This window comes from Leptonychotes weddellii, chromosome 1 (genome assembly GCF_054177405.1).
Source record: "Leptonychotes weddellii isolate Sample4059 chromosome 1, ASM5417740v2, whole genome shotgun sequence".
Lineage (NCBI taxonomy): Eukaryota > Metazoa > Chordata > Mammalia > Carnivora > Phocidae > Leptonychotes > Leptonychotes weddellii.
Window position 1 is genome coordinate 120,114,516 of NC_138369.1, and position 17,619 is coordinate 120,132,134.

A 17,619-nucleotide genomic window follows, 5' to 3' on the forward strand; every position below is an offset into this window, starting at 1 on the left:
TGAGGGCTGGGATTAGAATTTGAGACTCAACAGATCATACTGTTAACACTTCTTCTCTTTGCTAACTTTATGAAGTTCAAGAAAAGCTTTCTGGGGAACGGCACCAATTTATTTGCCAAAAGCTGAGATGGGCCAAGGAAGATGTAGTCAGCATTTGGAATCTCCTTGCTTTAGAATTTAACAGCTAAGGAGGGAAGAAGGATATGCTGGGGAGCTGGGGAGCTGGGGGGCTGTGGGGGTAGGTGTGTAAAAGGGATTTGGAAGGATTCACGATGCTGAACAGGCTTGGCTCCTTGTGCTTCCACCCCCAACATCTCTCAAGCCGTCCCTTCCTGTCCTCTCTAGCACAGCCCCCTGTCCTGGCCCTCGTCACCCTCACCAATGACAGGTATACTTTCTGATCTGCCTTCCTGTCCCTCTGGTTCTTCCTAAACACTGCTGTTGTCCAAAGCTCCCTAGTGTTTATCAGATAAAAGCCTCGCCTTTAGCACTGTGTTCAGGCGACCCCAAACTCCCAGCTGTCCCCACCTCATCCTTTACCCTGCACAAACCTCACACCCCCAGGTGGGTAGGTGCTACCCCCCAGTGGGCCAGTATGGTCTAATCTGTGAGCCTTTGCCCTGGCTGCTCCCTCTGCCCAGATCGCTCTCACCTGGTTCCCATCTTTGCCAGGTGGATTCCTCCTGGTCCTCGAGGACACAGTTCTAATATAGCTCTTTCTGAGAAGCCTTTCTCCCTTCCTCCAGGCAAAGCTGATGCCGCCTCATCTCTCCTCCATGGGACTGTGTACTGCATTTGCGTATGGGTGCCACTGGTGACTTTGGGGCCAGGACGAAGCTTTATTTATGTCTTCCCCATCCCCACCTAGTGTGTTCAGTGTATTCTACTTTATTTGAACTTTTGAAAGCTGATGGGACAAACTCCCATGATGCTAGGGAGGAGCCAGAGCAGTAGACTGAATTTTTGGCTGGGTCGGGCTCACCGATTCTGCCTTCCAGATGAGTCTCCAGAGAAGTTTAGCACATGGGGTAAGTGCCTCCTCATTCACCCAAGGGTAACTGCTCCCTGAGAATGTGTCTGTCTCCGAGAAGGTGTTCCAATTGGCAGACATTCTCCTGGGGAAGGGGGGTGTTCTACTGTATCTGCAGCTACTCCTATCATGGTTTTCAGTAGGTGCATCCCAGGAAAATGGCCAGAAATGCAAATTTGAAGACCCCACCCCAGAGCTCCTGAATCAGGAGCTCTGGGGGTGAGATCCAGCAATGGCCACCAGCTTCTGATGCACACTGAAGTCTGAAAACTACTGGGCCCCACTCATACAAGAATGAAAACAAAATGCCATGGTGGCTCAAGGAAGGAGAAATAATGTTTGATTAGAAGATGAGGAAAGCCTTAAGAGGCCTTTCAAGAAATAACAAGTGTTCATGAATATGTGGAGAAAAGGGAACCCTGGAGCACTGTTGCTGGAAATGCAGACTGGTTCAGCCACTGTGGGAAACAGGATGGAAGTCCTTCAAAAAGTTAAAAATAGAACTACCCTATGATCCAGTGATTCCACTACTGGGTATTTACCCAAAGAAAATGAAGACACTAATTCAAAAAGATATATGCATCCCTATGTTTATTGCAGCATTATTTATAATACTCAAAATATGGAAGCAACCTAAGTGTCCATCAATAGATAAGTGGATAAAGAAGATGTGGCAGATATCTACAATGGAATATTACTCAGCCATAGAAAAGAAGGAAATCTGGCCATTTGTGACAACATGGGTGGACCAAGAGGATATTATGCTAAGTGAAATAAAGTAGACATAGAAAGACAATATCATATGATTTCACTTATATGTGGAATCTAATAAACAAAACAAGCAAACAAACAAAGCAGAAACAGACTCATAAATACAGAGAACAAACTGGTGGTTGCCAGAGGAAAGGTGGGTAGGGGGGTGGGCAATGTAGATGAAGGGAATTAGGAGGTACAAACTTCCAGTTATAAAATAAATAAGTCATGGAGATGAAATAGGGAATGGGAAATATAGTCAATATATAGTCACTATAGAATAGGGAATATAGTCAACAATATTGGAATAACACTGAGTGGTGACAGATGGTGACTACACTTATTGTGGTAAACATGGTGTAATGTATAGAATCGTCAAATTACTTATGTTGTACACCTGAAACTAATATAGCATTACCTCTCAATTATACTTCAATAATAAGAAAAAAAAGGAGAGAAAAGAAAAGAGAAGTTCTTTGAGGTGGGTTTTGAAGATTGGGTAGGTTGCTTGAAATAACTACAAGTTCACACGTAATATTATAATTAATTATAATATTGTAAATATAAAAATCTTTAACCCCAAAACATCAACAGTTTGCTTTTACTGACGATCTTTTCCATTCCTGGTCCGTGAGAAAACTTACACTTTATTTTTTTATAACTAACACAAATACAATTTTCTTATTACCAGTTTTCTTCCTGATACACTATGGTTTTTCTTATTCAAGCGTTTTGACCACTTACAATGAATGGCTTTAGGGAAATTCATTTAAAACAACTTTAGAAATTATCTACGGACTCATCACTGTAACCCAATCATCATGATCATTTCCTTCTAGTCCTTTTCCCGTGGAAATTGTTTCTGCAAGAAGGATGGAAGCAGAGATGTATTACCCACACGTACTTTACATTCTAGTGCGAGCATTCTTTTTCATTACTGAGCTGCTTCATTCTGTGTGAGAGGCCAGCAAATCAATGTATCATAACTTATTTAACCCATCTCCTATTATTGAACATTTTGGTTGTTTCCAGCTTCTGCTATGATAAACATTTTTGTGTATGAAGTGCTTCCTCCCACATTTTGAGTTATTTCCTTAGAATAGATTTCCAGAAGTGGAATTACAGGGTCACAGGAACAAACTCTTTTATGGCTCTTGATGCATGTTGCCAAATTCCTTCCAAAAGGTTTGTACCGATTTACATTGCCACCAGCAATGTGTAACAGTGCCAGTTTTCCCATATCCTTGGCAGTTTGGGGCATTTTAATTAAAAAAGAAATTTTTTTTTTTTGGCCAATTTAACAGGGGAAGAACTTTACCTTGTTTTAATTTGCAATTTATTACTTTACTTAATATTACTTAATAAATGTCTTGCCATGTTTCTTTAGTGTTCTTAATGTGCTCTTTTATGGTTGCAATGTCTTTTTTATGGTTTAAATTTGATGAGTGGTGGGCATTCCAGCTTGGAGACCACCATGAGTCAGAGTGCAGGGCCAGGCAGCTCAAAGATAGCCTGTCAGGAATCGGACTCATTGTTCTCAGCGCCTTCCTCCTTCCGGGTTCCCCATCTCAGTAACTAGTACCACTAGCCATGTAGTCATTCAAGCCAAAGCCTGGGTGTCATTGATGACTTCTCCCTGCTCTTTATCACCTACATTCAATCAATAACCAAGTCCTCTAAATTGCTCTTGAAACCCTACTGCTACTGCTTGAGTTCAGGCTATATCATCTCTTTCCAAAACGATCGCAGAAGCCTCCTGATGAGTCTCGTTCCCCTCTCGGACATGCTTCATCTTGCAGGCAGACCTATTGTTCTCATATCCAAATATGATTCAAGTCAAGTCTAACAACTTCCCATTACTTTCGGGATGAAGTCCCAACATTTCTTAGTTCATTTGCATGGCCTCCATGATCTGAACCCTGCCCTACTCTTTTCCAAGTGGTGCAGTTAGAGGGTTGTGTATGTCTCTTTCCCACTGAGCTGTGCAGAGACCATGGCCCAGACCTTTGAGGACCCAACCATGGCTGGCTGGGTTGGGATTAAAAGGTGGGAAGCATTACCTGGTTCATATGAGTGGTCTCACTCTCATGCCCTATATCCAGACCAACCACCTGGATGGTGCTTTATCTGGAGCTACTCAGAGTAGCTCCAAGACTTGTTTATGAAGTGTGTATTACTGGTTCACAATGGAGTGAACACAGGAATAGAAAGTAGGTGGTTAAAAACTGTTCTAGCAATTTGATAGAGTAATTTTATGTTTAGAATCTAATAATTAAAAAGTTGTATTTTATGAGTCTTTTAAAAATTCAATTTGTCTCTTACTTGGATTTTCTTGTATTTTACAAATTATTGGTCTATCAGAAGATTAATTGGAAATTTCAAAATAAAAGCTCTTGACCACAGATAGTCTGACTTGAATTCTCCTGGAAAGTTTAGTCTGAAACAAACAATCTTCCCTTAAGTGTGTAAATGTACTTTTTGGAGTAAAGAGATGTTTGAATGCCCACCTGGGAGAGTGTGTTTCAAAGACTGAAGAAAAGCACGAAAAGAAAGAAATCACAACCTTAATTTAGGTTTTAACTTCATGATTTTCATAGAGAAACTGGTTAAAATAGAGAGTCCTGGCTTCTGACTGTCAAGATGTAACAGTACTTGATATAATGAATGGGATGGTAACTGGGAACACCTAAGAGGGGAAATTGGTTTTAAGAAATTCCTCATTTTCCTGGCCTGTAAAATGAAGGGGTGGGATGAAAAAAACTTCTGATATTCCTTTCTGCTCCAGGACCATGTGGTTTTCTTAATTCTATGCTTAACTACTTAGTTTAAAACTTTTCTAATAAAGGTATGTAACATGGAGAAACGAGGGCTTGGAAAAAGCAGCGAATAGAGAATCATTATTCTTCCTTACAATTTTCCTTTTCCATTCTACAAATTCAACAACTCTTTAATGGAAGAAGCTGCCAAACACTGAATCATTTATCAGAGACTTGGGTTCTCCACCCCTAACTAGCTGTGTGACTGAAGACAGATGACTTCACTTGTTTGTGTCTTCTGCTTTGTAATCAGGAGATTGGACTGTTACCAGCACCCCTAGAGTGTTGAGGGATCTTACAGAGGGTGTGAGGGAGGAAGATGGGAAGAAGATTGGGTCCTTCTTGGCATTTTCCCATTCTCAGCCAGATCAACTTCTCTTTGTATTTAAAGATCAGGCCTTGTGTAAGATTTCATTAGAAGAAACACTTCACTGCTATAAAAGGTTTGGAAAAGCTCTCTATCAGTCTACACGATTGCCAATGTTCCTTTTAGATTTATGTCTACCTATTGGCATTGTACCATTTCGTGGCAGATGCCTGACTTGCAGTCATGATGTCTAGGTGGAGGGGTAGAAAATTCAAATGGAAGGAGACAAGCAAGCTGTGAAGAAGGCTGGAGTATAAGCTCAATAGGGAGCAGTGAGGATTGTGGTGAAGTAGGAAGTGCATGCCTTATCTAAAGAGAACCTCAGTAATTCAGCTTCTGCCCATTGTTGCCATGTGGGGATGTGGACACTGGCCTGTGCATTCAGTATGATTTCTGGGAGCAAAATGTGACTCATCTGCGTCCAGACTATGGCCACCTGAAATTCTTAAAATTTTTCATGCTAATTAAGTAGCACACATGAACTCCCAGGCTAGTGGCCTGATCATCTTCCCAACTGTTTAGCACTGTAACTGGAACACAGTAAACAGACTTTGGATGTTAGCTATCATTACTTTTATCACCATCTTCGTTACCTAATAATGATGTAGCAGACTGGGATCTGTTAATAATTGCAGCTGAATTGTAACATAATTATACAATTCTGTGCTATTCAAGCTTAATTCCTTTAAAAGCCATATCATAGAACGAGCATTTCGGAGCATTGCTGACAAGAGGAGAAAGGCAATAAAGGACGCCTCACTGTGAACTTGAGTCATGTCCAAGATAGGTCCCATATTGTTCTGCCAAGTGTGGTCCTTCAGACTCATCATGGCTCACAGTGAAAAATGTGTGGGTGTCCAGCACCATTAAAGACTTGGATGTACTCGCTGTCTGTGTGTTTTCAAGTCAGACCTATTCCAGTGATAATAAAACAACACAGACACACTCAGTGAGGTGTTGGTGTTCTTGGCTTCTCTCTCACTCACATAATAACGATAGCTTTAAAGGAAGTTATAATATCTATAGAATAAGGCCCTCTTCCTTAATTTTCTCCAAAAATGTCTTGGCTTGTCATTTAAGCTTATAAATTTATTTTTCCAGATAAACTTGCTTACTCATATGGGACATAAATACCCAAAGCCTGATTTCAGATATCACGGTGAAATCCTATCCAGGCAATTGAGATTCTGCCTTAAAAAAAATTGTAAAACAAAACATAAAAGAAAAATATTTTTAAAAAATGTTCTCTCAGTTTCACCAGCCTAACACAATTATTGTCATTTCTTTGCATTCCCCTCATCACATATTCGTACATTGTTAAGTAAATAAAGAATCATGACTGTATCGAATTTTGTTAGTGGCTGGTGAAGGGGTAGGTGGTTACAAAACTGAGTAGGACATAGTTTCTCAAAGGGAAGGAGATGAAGAGGTAAAAAAAATCTTAAAATAGAATAAATAGAGCAGAGGATGACAAGGGTGGGAGGTGGCTAGGGCGAAGGAAGCATAGAAGAGAAGAGCCATGGAATTACCTAGCCTAACGTTTGCCAAATCACTTTGAAACCTGTTCTAGTTGAAGGTTTCTGACGCTGGAGTCCCACCTGGGACCAGGGACTAGAGTTATATTTATTATCATGTACTGTTTTGTGTTTTCCTCTTATTAAATTTTATATTAACAAGTAAATCATTTCTCATGTTGCTACGGAGACTTTCTAATTATTTTTTGTAATCTACTGAAACCTCCCCTTGTATTAGGTATGTATGTCATATTCAGTTTCTCACTAATATAAATGACAGTGACAAATACCTTTAGATACGTAGCTTTTTTTCTTCATTACAATTTCTTCCTTAGGATAAATTCCATGGAATTGGGATCCTGGATTTAGAAGGATAACTATTGTTTTGAATTGTGTCTTCCTGGAGTCTTGTATAAATTTACATTGCTACTAGATGAGGTGGAGTTTTTACTTTTTCTGTAGACTTCCGAGAATTGGATTTTAAAGATTTTATTTATTTATTTGAGAGAGAGACTGAGACAGAGAGAGAGAGCATGAGATGGGGGAGGATCAGAGGGAGAAGCAGACTCCCCGCTGAGCAGGGAGCCCGATGCGGGACTCGATCCAGGGACTCCAGGATCATGACCTGAGCCGAAGGCAGTCGCTTAACCAACTGAGCCACCCAGGCGCCCCCGAGAATTGGATTTTATAAGTTTTTGTTTTCATTGCTTTGATTTTGTGTTTTGAAGACTATTGAAATAGAGGATCTTTGAGAACTTCCTGTTTGTTACTATTTTTTTTCTTGTGTTAATTGCTTCATGTCCCTCACCATTTGTCAAATGGGGTTGAGGTGATGTTCTTGTATATATTTGACCCTAGGATAAATAATAGCTCTTTGGTCATTATTTTTACAAATAGTTATGCTTTTTAGATCTTAGTGTGACTGCCAAATATCCACTGGGCTTTCTTGTACTTTGCTCCTGTCTCATTACGGTTCTTATCAGGTTGTGTTGCAATTACTGCTTTATGTACCTCTCTCCCCTGTTGAACAATGAGCTCCTTTCCATACGCCCACCTTACACAGAATCTGGCACACCGTTATTTGCTCAGAATTGCTTGTTGGGTTTGGAAGAAAAAGGACGCTTGGTTGAAAGAAGTAAATGAAGAATGCTTTGCAGTGATACTACCATTTTGAATTTCTAGAACTACAGGGAGACCCGGGTTTTCTTCTTTCAGTCAGGAAGAGCAAAGGAGAACCTCTGGCTGACCCTTGGGGAGGGCTAGCGGTTGGAGAGCAGGTCTTCCTCTCTCCCCTGGGGCTTCACCCAAGACTCTGGTCTTACTTGGAGAGACCCTGGGGGTCTGGGTGGGCAGCCGCTTTCCTTTGGTGCCACTTTCTGGGCAAAAGGTTCCAGTGTTTGGATTTTATTAGCCAGTAAAATTAAGGGGGAAATGCTGGAAAAAAATCACAGCACACTGTTGTTACTCTTGTGAATGAATAACATAACTCGCAACTAGACTATTAATGTCTAAATGGATTTTCTGTGCTCCAAGCCAAAACACATTTCATAAAGTTGCACAGAGATGGACGGTATCCCAGTTAATAAAAACACTTGTGGGCAAAAGATGCATGGTCTGATGGAAGGGAAGCTGATTGATGCTAGGTTGGGGGGATTGTTGCATTTCACTAGCATTTTATTATTTTTAAATTGAAAAAAGACCACTTTATTAAATAATTGAACTTAAATATTATTATCAAAACTTAACTGAAAAAAGTGAATTCACAGAGCAAGTGTTTAAAGATACAAATACGTAGATGGAATTTTATAAGCTATCTTGAGTAATTTTCAACATTGTATTATCAGCCATTTTAATCCAAATCCTAGTTTGTTTCTAATCGTAAGTAGGGATGTTTCTTTTTCTTTTTTTTTTTTTTAAGATTTTATTTATTTATTTGACAGAGAAAGACATAGCGAGAGCAGGAACACAAGCAGGGGGAGAGGGAGAGGGAGAAGCAGGCTTCCCGCAGAGCAGGGAGCCCGATGTGGGGCTTGATCCCGGTACCCTGGGATCATGACCTGAGCCGAAGGCAGACGCTTAACCGACTGAGCCACCCAGGTGCCCGGGGTGTTTCTTTTAAATTGACATTTAGGAGCACCTGCGTGGCTCCATCAGTTGGGCTTGATCTTACCTCAGGTCTTAATCTCACCTCAGGTCTTGTTCAAGCTCCATGTTGGGCTCCATGCTGGGTGAGGAGCCTACTTAAAAAATAAAATTTAAGGGGTGCCTGGGTGGCTCAGTCACTAAGCGTCTGTCTTTGGCTCAGGTCATGATCCCAGGGTCCTGGGATCGAGCCCCGCATCGGGCTCCCTGCTCAGCGGGAAGCCTGCTTCTCCCTCTCCTGCTCCCCCTGCTTGTGTTCCCTCTCTTGCTGTGTCTCTCTCTGTCATATAAATAAAAATAAAATCTTTAAGAAAATAAAAATAAAATTTAAAAATAAAAAATAAATTCATGTTTATTTGGTGGAGTAATATCTCTCCCAGAATTGATGTGCAGCTCCAGAATTTTAGTCAATACTTAAAAATAAACAACTCTACAGATTCTGATAGCTGCAGATACCTTAGCTCAAAGAATTATTTTTGTGATTATCTTCCTTTACAACCTATTGTGATAATACATTTCAGAGTTTGATTTCTTTAGAGCCTCCATTATGGTGAGCTGAAGGAGGAAAGAAAGAATGCAAGCCACTGTACAGAAAGCTGAAAAAACCTGGGGCTTTCATCTGAAAAGGTAACTTTTCATTCTATTCTTAGAAAACTTCCCATTCCAGTGGATCTCCGTGGTGATTGGTGCTTGTGGCTGGATTATCACTTGCAATTGCACCTGCCTCTTCCAACAAGGCTGTTTGTAATGAGACTAAGAAATATGTGGTATGGGACACTGCTTAGACAAAATAGTTAGAATCATATATACATATATGATATATATACATATATATCATATACATTGTTTTCCTTTATCGTTACATATGTAGTACAGGCATAATGTAAAAAAAGTGATAAAATATGAAAAATAAATGATGTATATGTGGAAATGCACCAAATGTGAACAGTGGGTTACTTCTATGTCATGGAATTAGGAGTGATATTTGTTTGTTGTTTGTTTGTTCCTATTTTTTCTGCATTAAACCTGAAGTTCTTATATTAGAGAAAAGGGAGCTATTTTTCCTTTTCTTTAATTTTGGAAAATTTTAGACTTGACTAATAAAGCTAGACTGTCACCTAGAGCTGTGCAGTGGATTTCAGACTCGCTTGGGACCCGTGACCCCTTTATGCTTTCGCCCTCTTCTTTCTCCCTTTTGGACTGAGAATACCTATCCCGTGCCTGTCCCACCACTGTATTTTGGAAATAGAATTGTTTTCTGGTTTCACAGCTCCACAGACAGAGTGGAATTTTGCGTCAGGACGTACTATATCCCAAGTCTCACCCGTAAATGACTTAGATGATCAAATTTGGGCTTTTCGGAGTTGATGATATTTAGATGAGATTTTGGATTTAGAGCTGATTCTGGAATGACTTAAAACCTTTGGGGACTTTTGGGGATATTTAGTATGCGGTACAGATGTGAATTTTGGGGAGCCCGAGGGCAGACTATACTAGGTTGGCTAGTGTCTCCCCCAAATTCATGTCCTTCCTAGAGCCACAGAATTTGACCTTATTTGGAAATAGGGTTGTTGCAGATATAGTTAAGATGTAAGTTAAGACAAGGTCATGTTGGAGCAGTGTGGGTCTGTGATCCAGTATGACTGGTATCTTTATAAGAAGGGAATATATACATAGAGAGAGACACTGGGAGAAGACCACGTGACAGGGGCAGAGGAAGGAAGAGCAAGGACTGCCATTAATACCAGAACCAGAGAGAAAGGCATGGAACAGATTCTCCCCTAGACCCTTTCGAGAGAGATCATGACCCTTGCCCACACTTTGCCTTCAGAACTGTGAGACAATACATTTCTGAGGTTCTCAGCTGTGCAGTTAGTGGTACTTTGTTACAGTAGCCCTAAGAAACTAAAATAATTTGCACATAGGCTCCTGTATGGGTATATTATGCACATTACAAAACGTACACAGAAATAGATATTGAAGGGGCGCCTGGGTAGCTCAGTCGTTAAGCGTCTGCCTTCGGCTCAGGTCATGATCCCGGGGTCCTGGGATCGAGCCCCACATCGGGCTCCCTGCTCGGCGGGAAGCCTGCTTCTCCCTCTCCCACTCCCCCTGCTTGTGTTCCCTCTCTTGCGGTCGCTCTCTCTGTGTCAAATAAACAAAATCTTAAAAAAAAAAAAGAAATAGATATTGAAGAATTGTAAAGATGAAAAAAAACTAACATTTTAAACCTTTTCTTCCTTTTTTTTTAAAAAAGTAATCTCTACATCCAACATGGGGTTCCAACTCACGACCCCGAGATCAAGAGTCGCAGGCTCTCCCGACTCAGCCAGCCAGATGCCCTGAATAAACTAGCATTTAAAAAATAATTTCAACTTACTTATTGTTCACAAAGAGTTTGGCATAAGAGAGCAATGGTACTATTTGCCGTTTTTAAATAAACCTATCTTAGGATAGTTTTACAGGTACAGAAAAGTTGCAAAACAGTGCAGAGAGTTGGCCAGAGACTTGGCTGGTGTGGCTGGGGGTGGGGGCAGGAGACAGGGCCTGCTGGACAGCAAGCAGCTGTGATATCTAGGAGAGAACACTGACCTTGGAGCAGGAGACCCACGTGAAAGCCTCACTCTGCCGCCCACCATCTTCCTGCCTCCCTCAGTTTCCTCATGAGGGAGAACACGGGCGACAAAGCTACTGACAGAGTTGTGAAGGTAAAGTAAATCCTCACTCTGCCCTGTGTTAGCTAAATGAACCCGGAGAAGAGATTCGACCCCACAGTGTCCTCCTCTGTTAAAGTGGGGAGAGAGGTTGTTCAACTCTAGGCCACCTGGTCGTCTGTTCTTCCCTTTCTTTGTCCACTCAGCCACGTTTCCTAGGCTTTCCCTTAAACAGAGTTCTTGGTTACAGTTGCAAAAATGCCAAAAGGCAGCTCAAATATTTGCATGGAATGTTCAGACATACCATGAAAGCTTGCTCCGAAACATACAGCTTGTGGCACTAACATTATTGACGTGTGTGTGTGTGTGTCCGGGGGTGGGTTGGTGACCCCTTAAAGACCTTCCAGTCTTAGGATGCTTTGTTTCAAGAGAAGCAGAATCTAGGCTTGTTGCTTTTATGCTGCGAGTAGTCTTCAGCTCTGTCTGGAAAATTCCAGGAGGAGGCTTCTTTAGTACATATGTCGGAGAAGAGCTGATTTGTTCTAAAACTAGCAAGTGCGTGGGATGCTACGCACCATTGCTCCTCAGCACCCGCCCCTCGCCCCCACTTCTGCGACACCAGCCTTGCCTTCAGCTGAGGAACCTCTGCCACCCCCGCTCCTTTCTCCCCAGACTCCCTCAGGGGGAGGGGGCACCCTCCAGGGTCTGGACTTCAGCCCTTTCCTCCTTTTTTCCCTTGATGACAAAGATCACTGAACAGGGATTTTAGAACAGAGCAGGTTGTTCTTACATCAGTTAGTCTCTGTTTCTCAATCCTGGCTACACTTTAGAATCTCTTGGTGAATACTGTAAAGCATACAGATTCCTGGGTCTCACCTTCAGAGGTTCTGGGGAGAAGCGCAGACACTGGTATGTTTGAAAAACCTTCTCAGGTGATGGGGCGCCTGGCTGGCTCCATGGGTGGAGCGTGTGACTCTTGATCTCGGGGTTGTGGGTTCCAGCCCCATGTTGGATGTAGAGATTACTTAAAAATAAAATCTTAAAAAAATAATAAAAAGCTTTTCAGGTGATTTTAAAGCCCAGCCAGGATTGAGAGCCAGTCCAGAGTTTTCTGAGCACCCCTCACTGAAGGCAGAAACCTTGTGTCTCTTGTGTACCACAGTATCCACTAGCAGCACAAATATTTGTTGAATTAATGAATGAAACAGACTCCTCAGAGCCGTGGGAAGTTCCTTGGATGCCCCAGAGTGTTGGGAAGAAGAGGGCTACTTTACTGGGCTCCAGGCCCCCATCCTTACTTCACCTGGAGCGCTCACATTTATCTGTTAAATTTTAAATATATACTTCCACATAAGACGTGGAAACCCCTCATTCACTGATGAATTCTGGTGGTTTTAGATAAAAGAATAGGGACAATGTCTCCTGATGCAGCACAATGGCCTAAGAACAAGTGTTCTCACGATAAAATAAAACTCCAACACATGTTCATTAATAAGTTTTATAATTTAATAACACATTTGTGGAGTTCAATACAACCTTATAGCCATTTTTCCAAACACTTTAATTTTTAGAATAATTTTAGATTTACAGAAGAATTGTGGAGACAGTACAGAGTTCCTACGTACCCTGTACCGAGTTTTCCCTTACTATTAATATCTTACATTAGTAATATACTCGGTTGCAATTAATGACCCAATATTGATACATAATCATTAACTAAAGTTCATCACTTTATTCTAATTTCCTTAGTTTTTACCTAAGGTCCTTTTTCTGTTTCAGGATCCCACCCAGGATCCCACACTACATTTAGTTTGTCATGTACCCTTATATTTTTCTTGATTGTGACAATTTCTCACATTTTCTTCTTTTTAAAGACTTTGACCAGTTTTGAGGTGTGCTGTTTGGGTTTTTTAGAGTGGTCCTCTATTGGAATCTATTTTTCTCATGGATGGACTGGGGTTATGGGTTTTGGGGAGGAAGGCCACAGAGGTAAAGTACCATTCTCATCCCATCATATGAAGGGCACAGACTCTCAACATGACTTCTCACTATTGATGGTGACCTCCATCACATGGCTGAGGTGGTGTTTGTCTGGTTTCTCCACTGTTCAGTTATTCCTCCCATCCCTGCCCTTGCCCTACTGTTTTCTTTGGAAGGCAATCACTTTGTGCAGCCCACACTTGAGGGGTGGGGAGTTATGTAACCCTCCTTGAGGGGGTAGTATCTACATAAATTATTTGGAATTCTTCTACTTGGGAGATTTCTCTTTTTCTTTCTTTTTATTTATTCAATCATTTATTTATAACAGTATATAATATATATACTCTGGATATTTATTTTATACTTTGGGCTATAATCCAATACTTCTTTATTTTGTTTTGCAGAATGTTCCAGCTTTGGCCATTGGGAGCTCTTTCAGTTGGCTCAAGTGTCCCTCTGACATATGACCATCAGTTTTCTTTCTTTTTTTTAAACACTTCCTTACTTTTTGGCACTACAACATGCTACAGGCTCATCATGTCCTAGATTGCAGCCATCTAAAAATGTACTTATAGTGTTGTTGTGCACTCCTTGATTTCAGATTAATGTATATTTTTCTCAGAATAATTGAAAAATTTAAAAAGTATTAGACAAGTGTGTCAGGCTGTTAGAGATTTTACGATGTTGGTCAGCTTTTAAAATTCGTAATTTGCTGTGCTTTCTTTCCTTGGTCAAAATAAATATTATTTTTGTACCTAATTCGGTATTCATGATTTTGTTTGTTTTTCTTTTAAAAAGTCCCTCCAATTATAAAAGTTTTAGGCCCTGGGGAGCCCTTGGTGCCCCTTGCTTCTTCAAGTGAGCCAAGACATTTAGGAATGAAATCTAAGTCTTCAATAGTCAAGGTCAAGTGAGAGAATGACAAAATACGAACATGGGAAAAAGCTGGTCCAGCCCATGGGCCAGGACAGCTGAGCCTTCTCTTAAACTGGTTGCTGACCATGGGCCTTTGCTAAGAGCACTTCTTTGCCAATAATGGAATTCAGTTGTTATTTTACTAAGCACATGGTACTAGTGACTCATTCAATAAGTACTCAGTGAGGACATTTATGTGTTAGGCATCTTTCTGCATAGCTGGAGATAATAAGACAAAGTCTCCAACTCAAAAGATGGGAGGCACATGAATAATTACAAATGGAATGTGACAGGTGTTCTGGGGCCATAAAATTCTCCAGGAGAGACTTATTCTCTCTTGAAGGGTTAGGGAAGGCTCCATAGGGCAAGGGATATTTGGATTGGATCTTGACAGATGGGTAGAAGTTTACCAGGCAAAGAAAGGGTCATTTAGGTTAAGGAGTAGGGTGGCTGCATGAATAAGACTTAGGGTTGTGACAGGGCCTGCCAACCACAGTAGGAACCTTAGGGAGTCTAGTGAGCCCAAAGTATAATTACTGATTCTCTCAGGGTCCTTGACTCGATTAACAGGCCTTGTGCCAGATTCATCGTTGTAAATTTAGCATCTACATGTTTCACGGTGAAGAGTAGGTACTCAAGAGCAGTGGTTGAGTGAAGAAATATGGCACTCGTTCTAAACTGACTCCTTCAATGTATGTGAATATTTGGCTATAAAGATGTCCAGTGTAGCATTATATATAATAATAAAAATCTCAAAAGAACTTAGATGCCCAAAAAAGTGGATTGGTTAGACCAAGTATGGTATCCTCACTAATGCAATAGAATTCTATATAGCCATTAATAACAATAAAGATAATACTTATGAATATGGAGCAATATTTATAACATGTTGAGTGGAATAGGAGATTACAAAAAAAAATATACAATATGAACCTAGTTTTGTAAATTATGTGTGTGTATATGAAAATTGGGCAAGGATTTTTACAAATTATAGATTATTCCAATTTTCTCCTTTTGGTTATCCACTCTTCCTAATTTCTCTATAATGCATGTATGTTAAATATGTAATAAGAAAAATGTTTCCAGAAGACTCAAATTTTGAGAAAAAATGTTTCTTGAAAAGCCATAAAGCAGTAACCGAAACGAGTTCTCTGTTGAAATGCAAATCCTTGTGTGTGCATGTGTGTCTGCTGCAGGGGCGTATGCTGGTGTATATGGTGTGGATGTACCAATATTTTAACACCTTGTTGCCCCACATTGAATGGTCTTTTCTTAACCATTGTCTGATTGCATTCTTGCTGCAGTCCTTGGTTAGAGGCCAGGCTGGCATTACTGTGGGTGGGATTATGTAAATGTTATAAACTCACACTCGCAGCCTCAGCCCTGCCTCCGTGCACAGAGCACTAATTACCTGGCTGAGCTGAAACTCGTCCAGGGCCTTTTGATGCCTGGGAGCCAAAGCATTCTTCTTTCCCCGTCCGGAGATTATCTGATTGGGAGGGGAGCAAAACCCAGCCATATTAATATCCCAGGGCTTTTTCCTGCATCGTAGCCTTTAAAAGTCATACCATAGAAGATTTGATCATACACAGACATGTCCATAAAACATGCTTAAGTGAAAAAAGCCCAATTACCAAAGTGTGATCCCGTTTTAGGAAAAACTAAAATGTTTGCAGAAACACAGGAAAATATCTGAACTAAGATTTACGATCAAGAGCAAAAAGCAAGATGCACTACATGTGGTCTGATGCCTCTTATAGTAAGAAAGGTGTAAAACAGGAAGTTATGTTTGTACTTGAATTCGCATTCAGGAGCCCTACAAGGATACACAAACAACCTAAAAGACTTCACCTGAGAGGGTGGCAAGGGGTGGGAGACATAGCTGGGGTGGGGGCAACACTTCTCAAGGAATATCTAGTCAATACCACTTTGTTTTGAACATTCAAAAAACACGAAAATTACATTAAAAAAAAACGAGTAGACATACCAAAATGCTAATTTTGGGTGCTGGAGAAACATGTCATGTTTATTTCCTTCTTTTAGTGCATCTGCATTTTCTCAATGTTTTTCATGTGTCAGAAAAGGAGTTATTTTAAAACCTTTTTTTTCTAAACTTATTAAAGTCTTTGTACCCTTGGTTGGAAAGAGGAGCTGAACGAGATTTCTAACGGATTTTGGGGAAAAGTGGTTGTGTCGGATACCATAAATGCGAATCCTTCTTTCACCTGACGCTGTTTATTACTTCAGGCTGCCAGGCTGCAAAGAAACATTCTGGACATGGTTTCCATTGTAAGAAGAGCAGTAGGCCCCAGAATTCTCTCCAGAATTGCATTTGAAATCCAGCTCTGGCTACAAGATGAAATGCAGATTTTCCACCACAGGCCAGTCCTTCCCACTCTCCGCCCCCAAAAGTTGATTCAGATAATACTTGAAAAAGAATCCCACACCACCTCCTTTCAGGGAAATGCAAGAAGTCTAGTCCAGAGACATTCTCTGGGCCTTTAGCATTTTTGATTGATTGTGAATTTAATATATTTTTAACTCAATTCAAGTGCTTCTCTCTCAAGAGACTGCTCCTCTTTTTTCTCGTCTGTGTTGTCTGGGTTGTAGTCAGTGGAGTTTGGCTGCGTGTTTGTTGACACATTTTCTGGGCAAGGCTATTTGAGAAATACTGACATTTCCTCTAACTTTCTCTTTAGGCATCAACCCAGTTTGTCTCCCCATCCCTGTTGGGGCTCCAGTTTCTCTTTCTTGGAAGAGAAGAATCCGCTTTCGTCTTCACAATCACTTTCAGATTTTTTTCCTCTTTCTTTCTTCCCTTCTTTAGACTTGTGTCTATTCCATGGCCTGGGCATCTGCCCAGCAGCTTCTGAACCATGCTGTGTCCTGAAGCACGGAGTCCTCTGCTCTCAGATTTGGAAGGGACCTCAGAGATCCTTTTAATTTGCATATTAGGAATCTCCTTTACTACATCCTTGCCAGATAGTCACTCAGTGTCTTTTTAAACACCTCTAGTGACAGAGGACTCACTACCTTTCAGACCAGTTGGCCATCTATTGTTGGTGTTAGAAAGTTGTTTCCTCAGGAAGCTGAGAGCAAGCTTGTGGTCCTCTTACTTGCTCTTTGGGTGATTTCTGATCCGAAAAGAATCACCTGAGACAGGAGGATGGGGAACAGAGATCATTGCCCAGCCTGGACCAAAGGGACCAGAAGTCTGGCATTTGCCCCGAGGGCAATGGTGAGAGTGGGGGTGGGGCGGAGGGGAGGTCAAATCTTCTGGATTTGGCCTTAGAAGACAGGGCTTCATCCCTGCGCCATCTTTCACTTACTGACCAAGTTATCTGGAGAAGTCATTTGTACTCTGAATCTAGTTTCTCTCATTTGTAAAACTGGCATTGTAATAACTACTTCCCTGGGCTAATGGGACCACTGAATGAAATAACCCAGG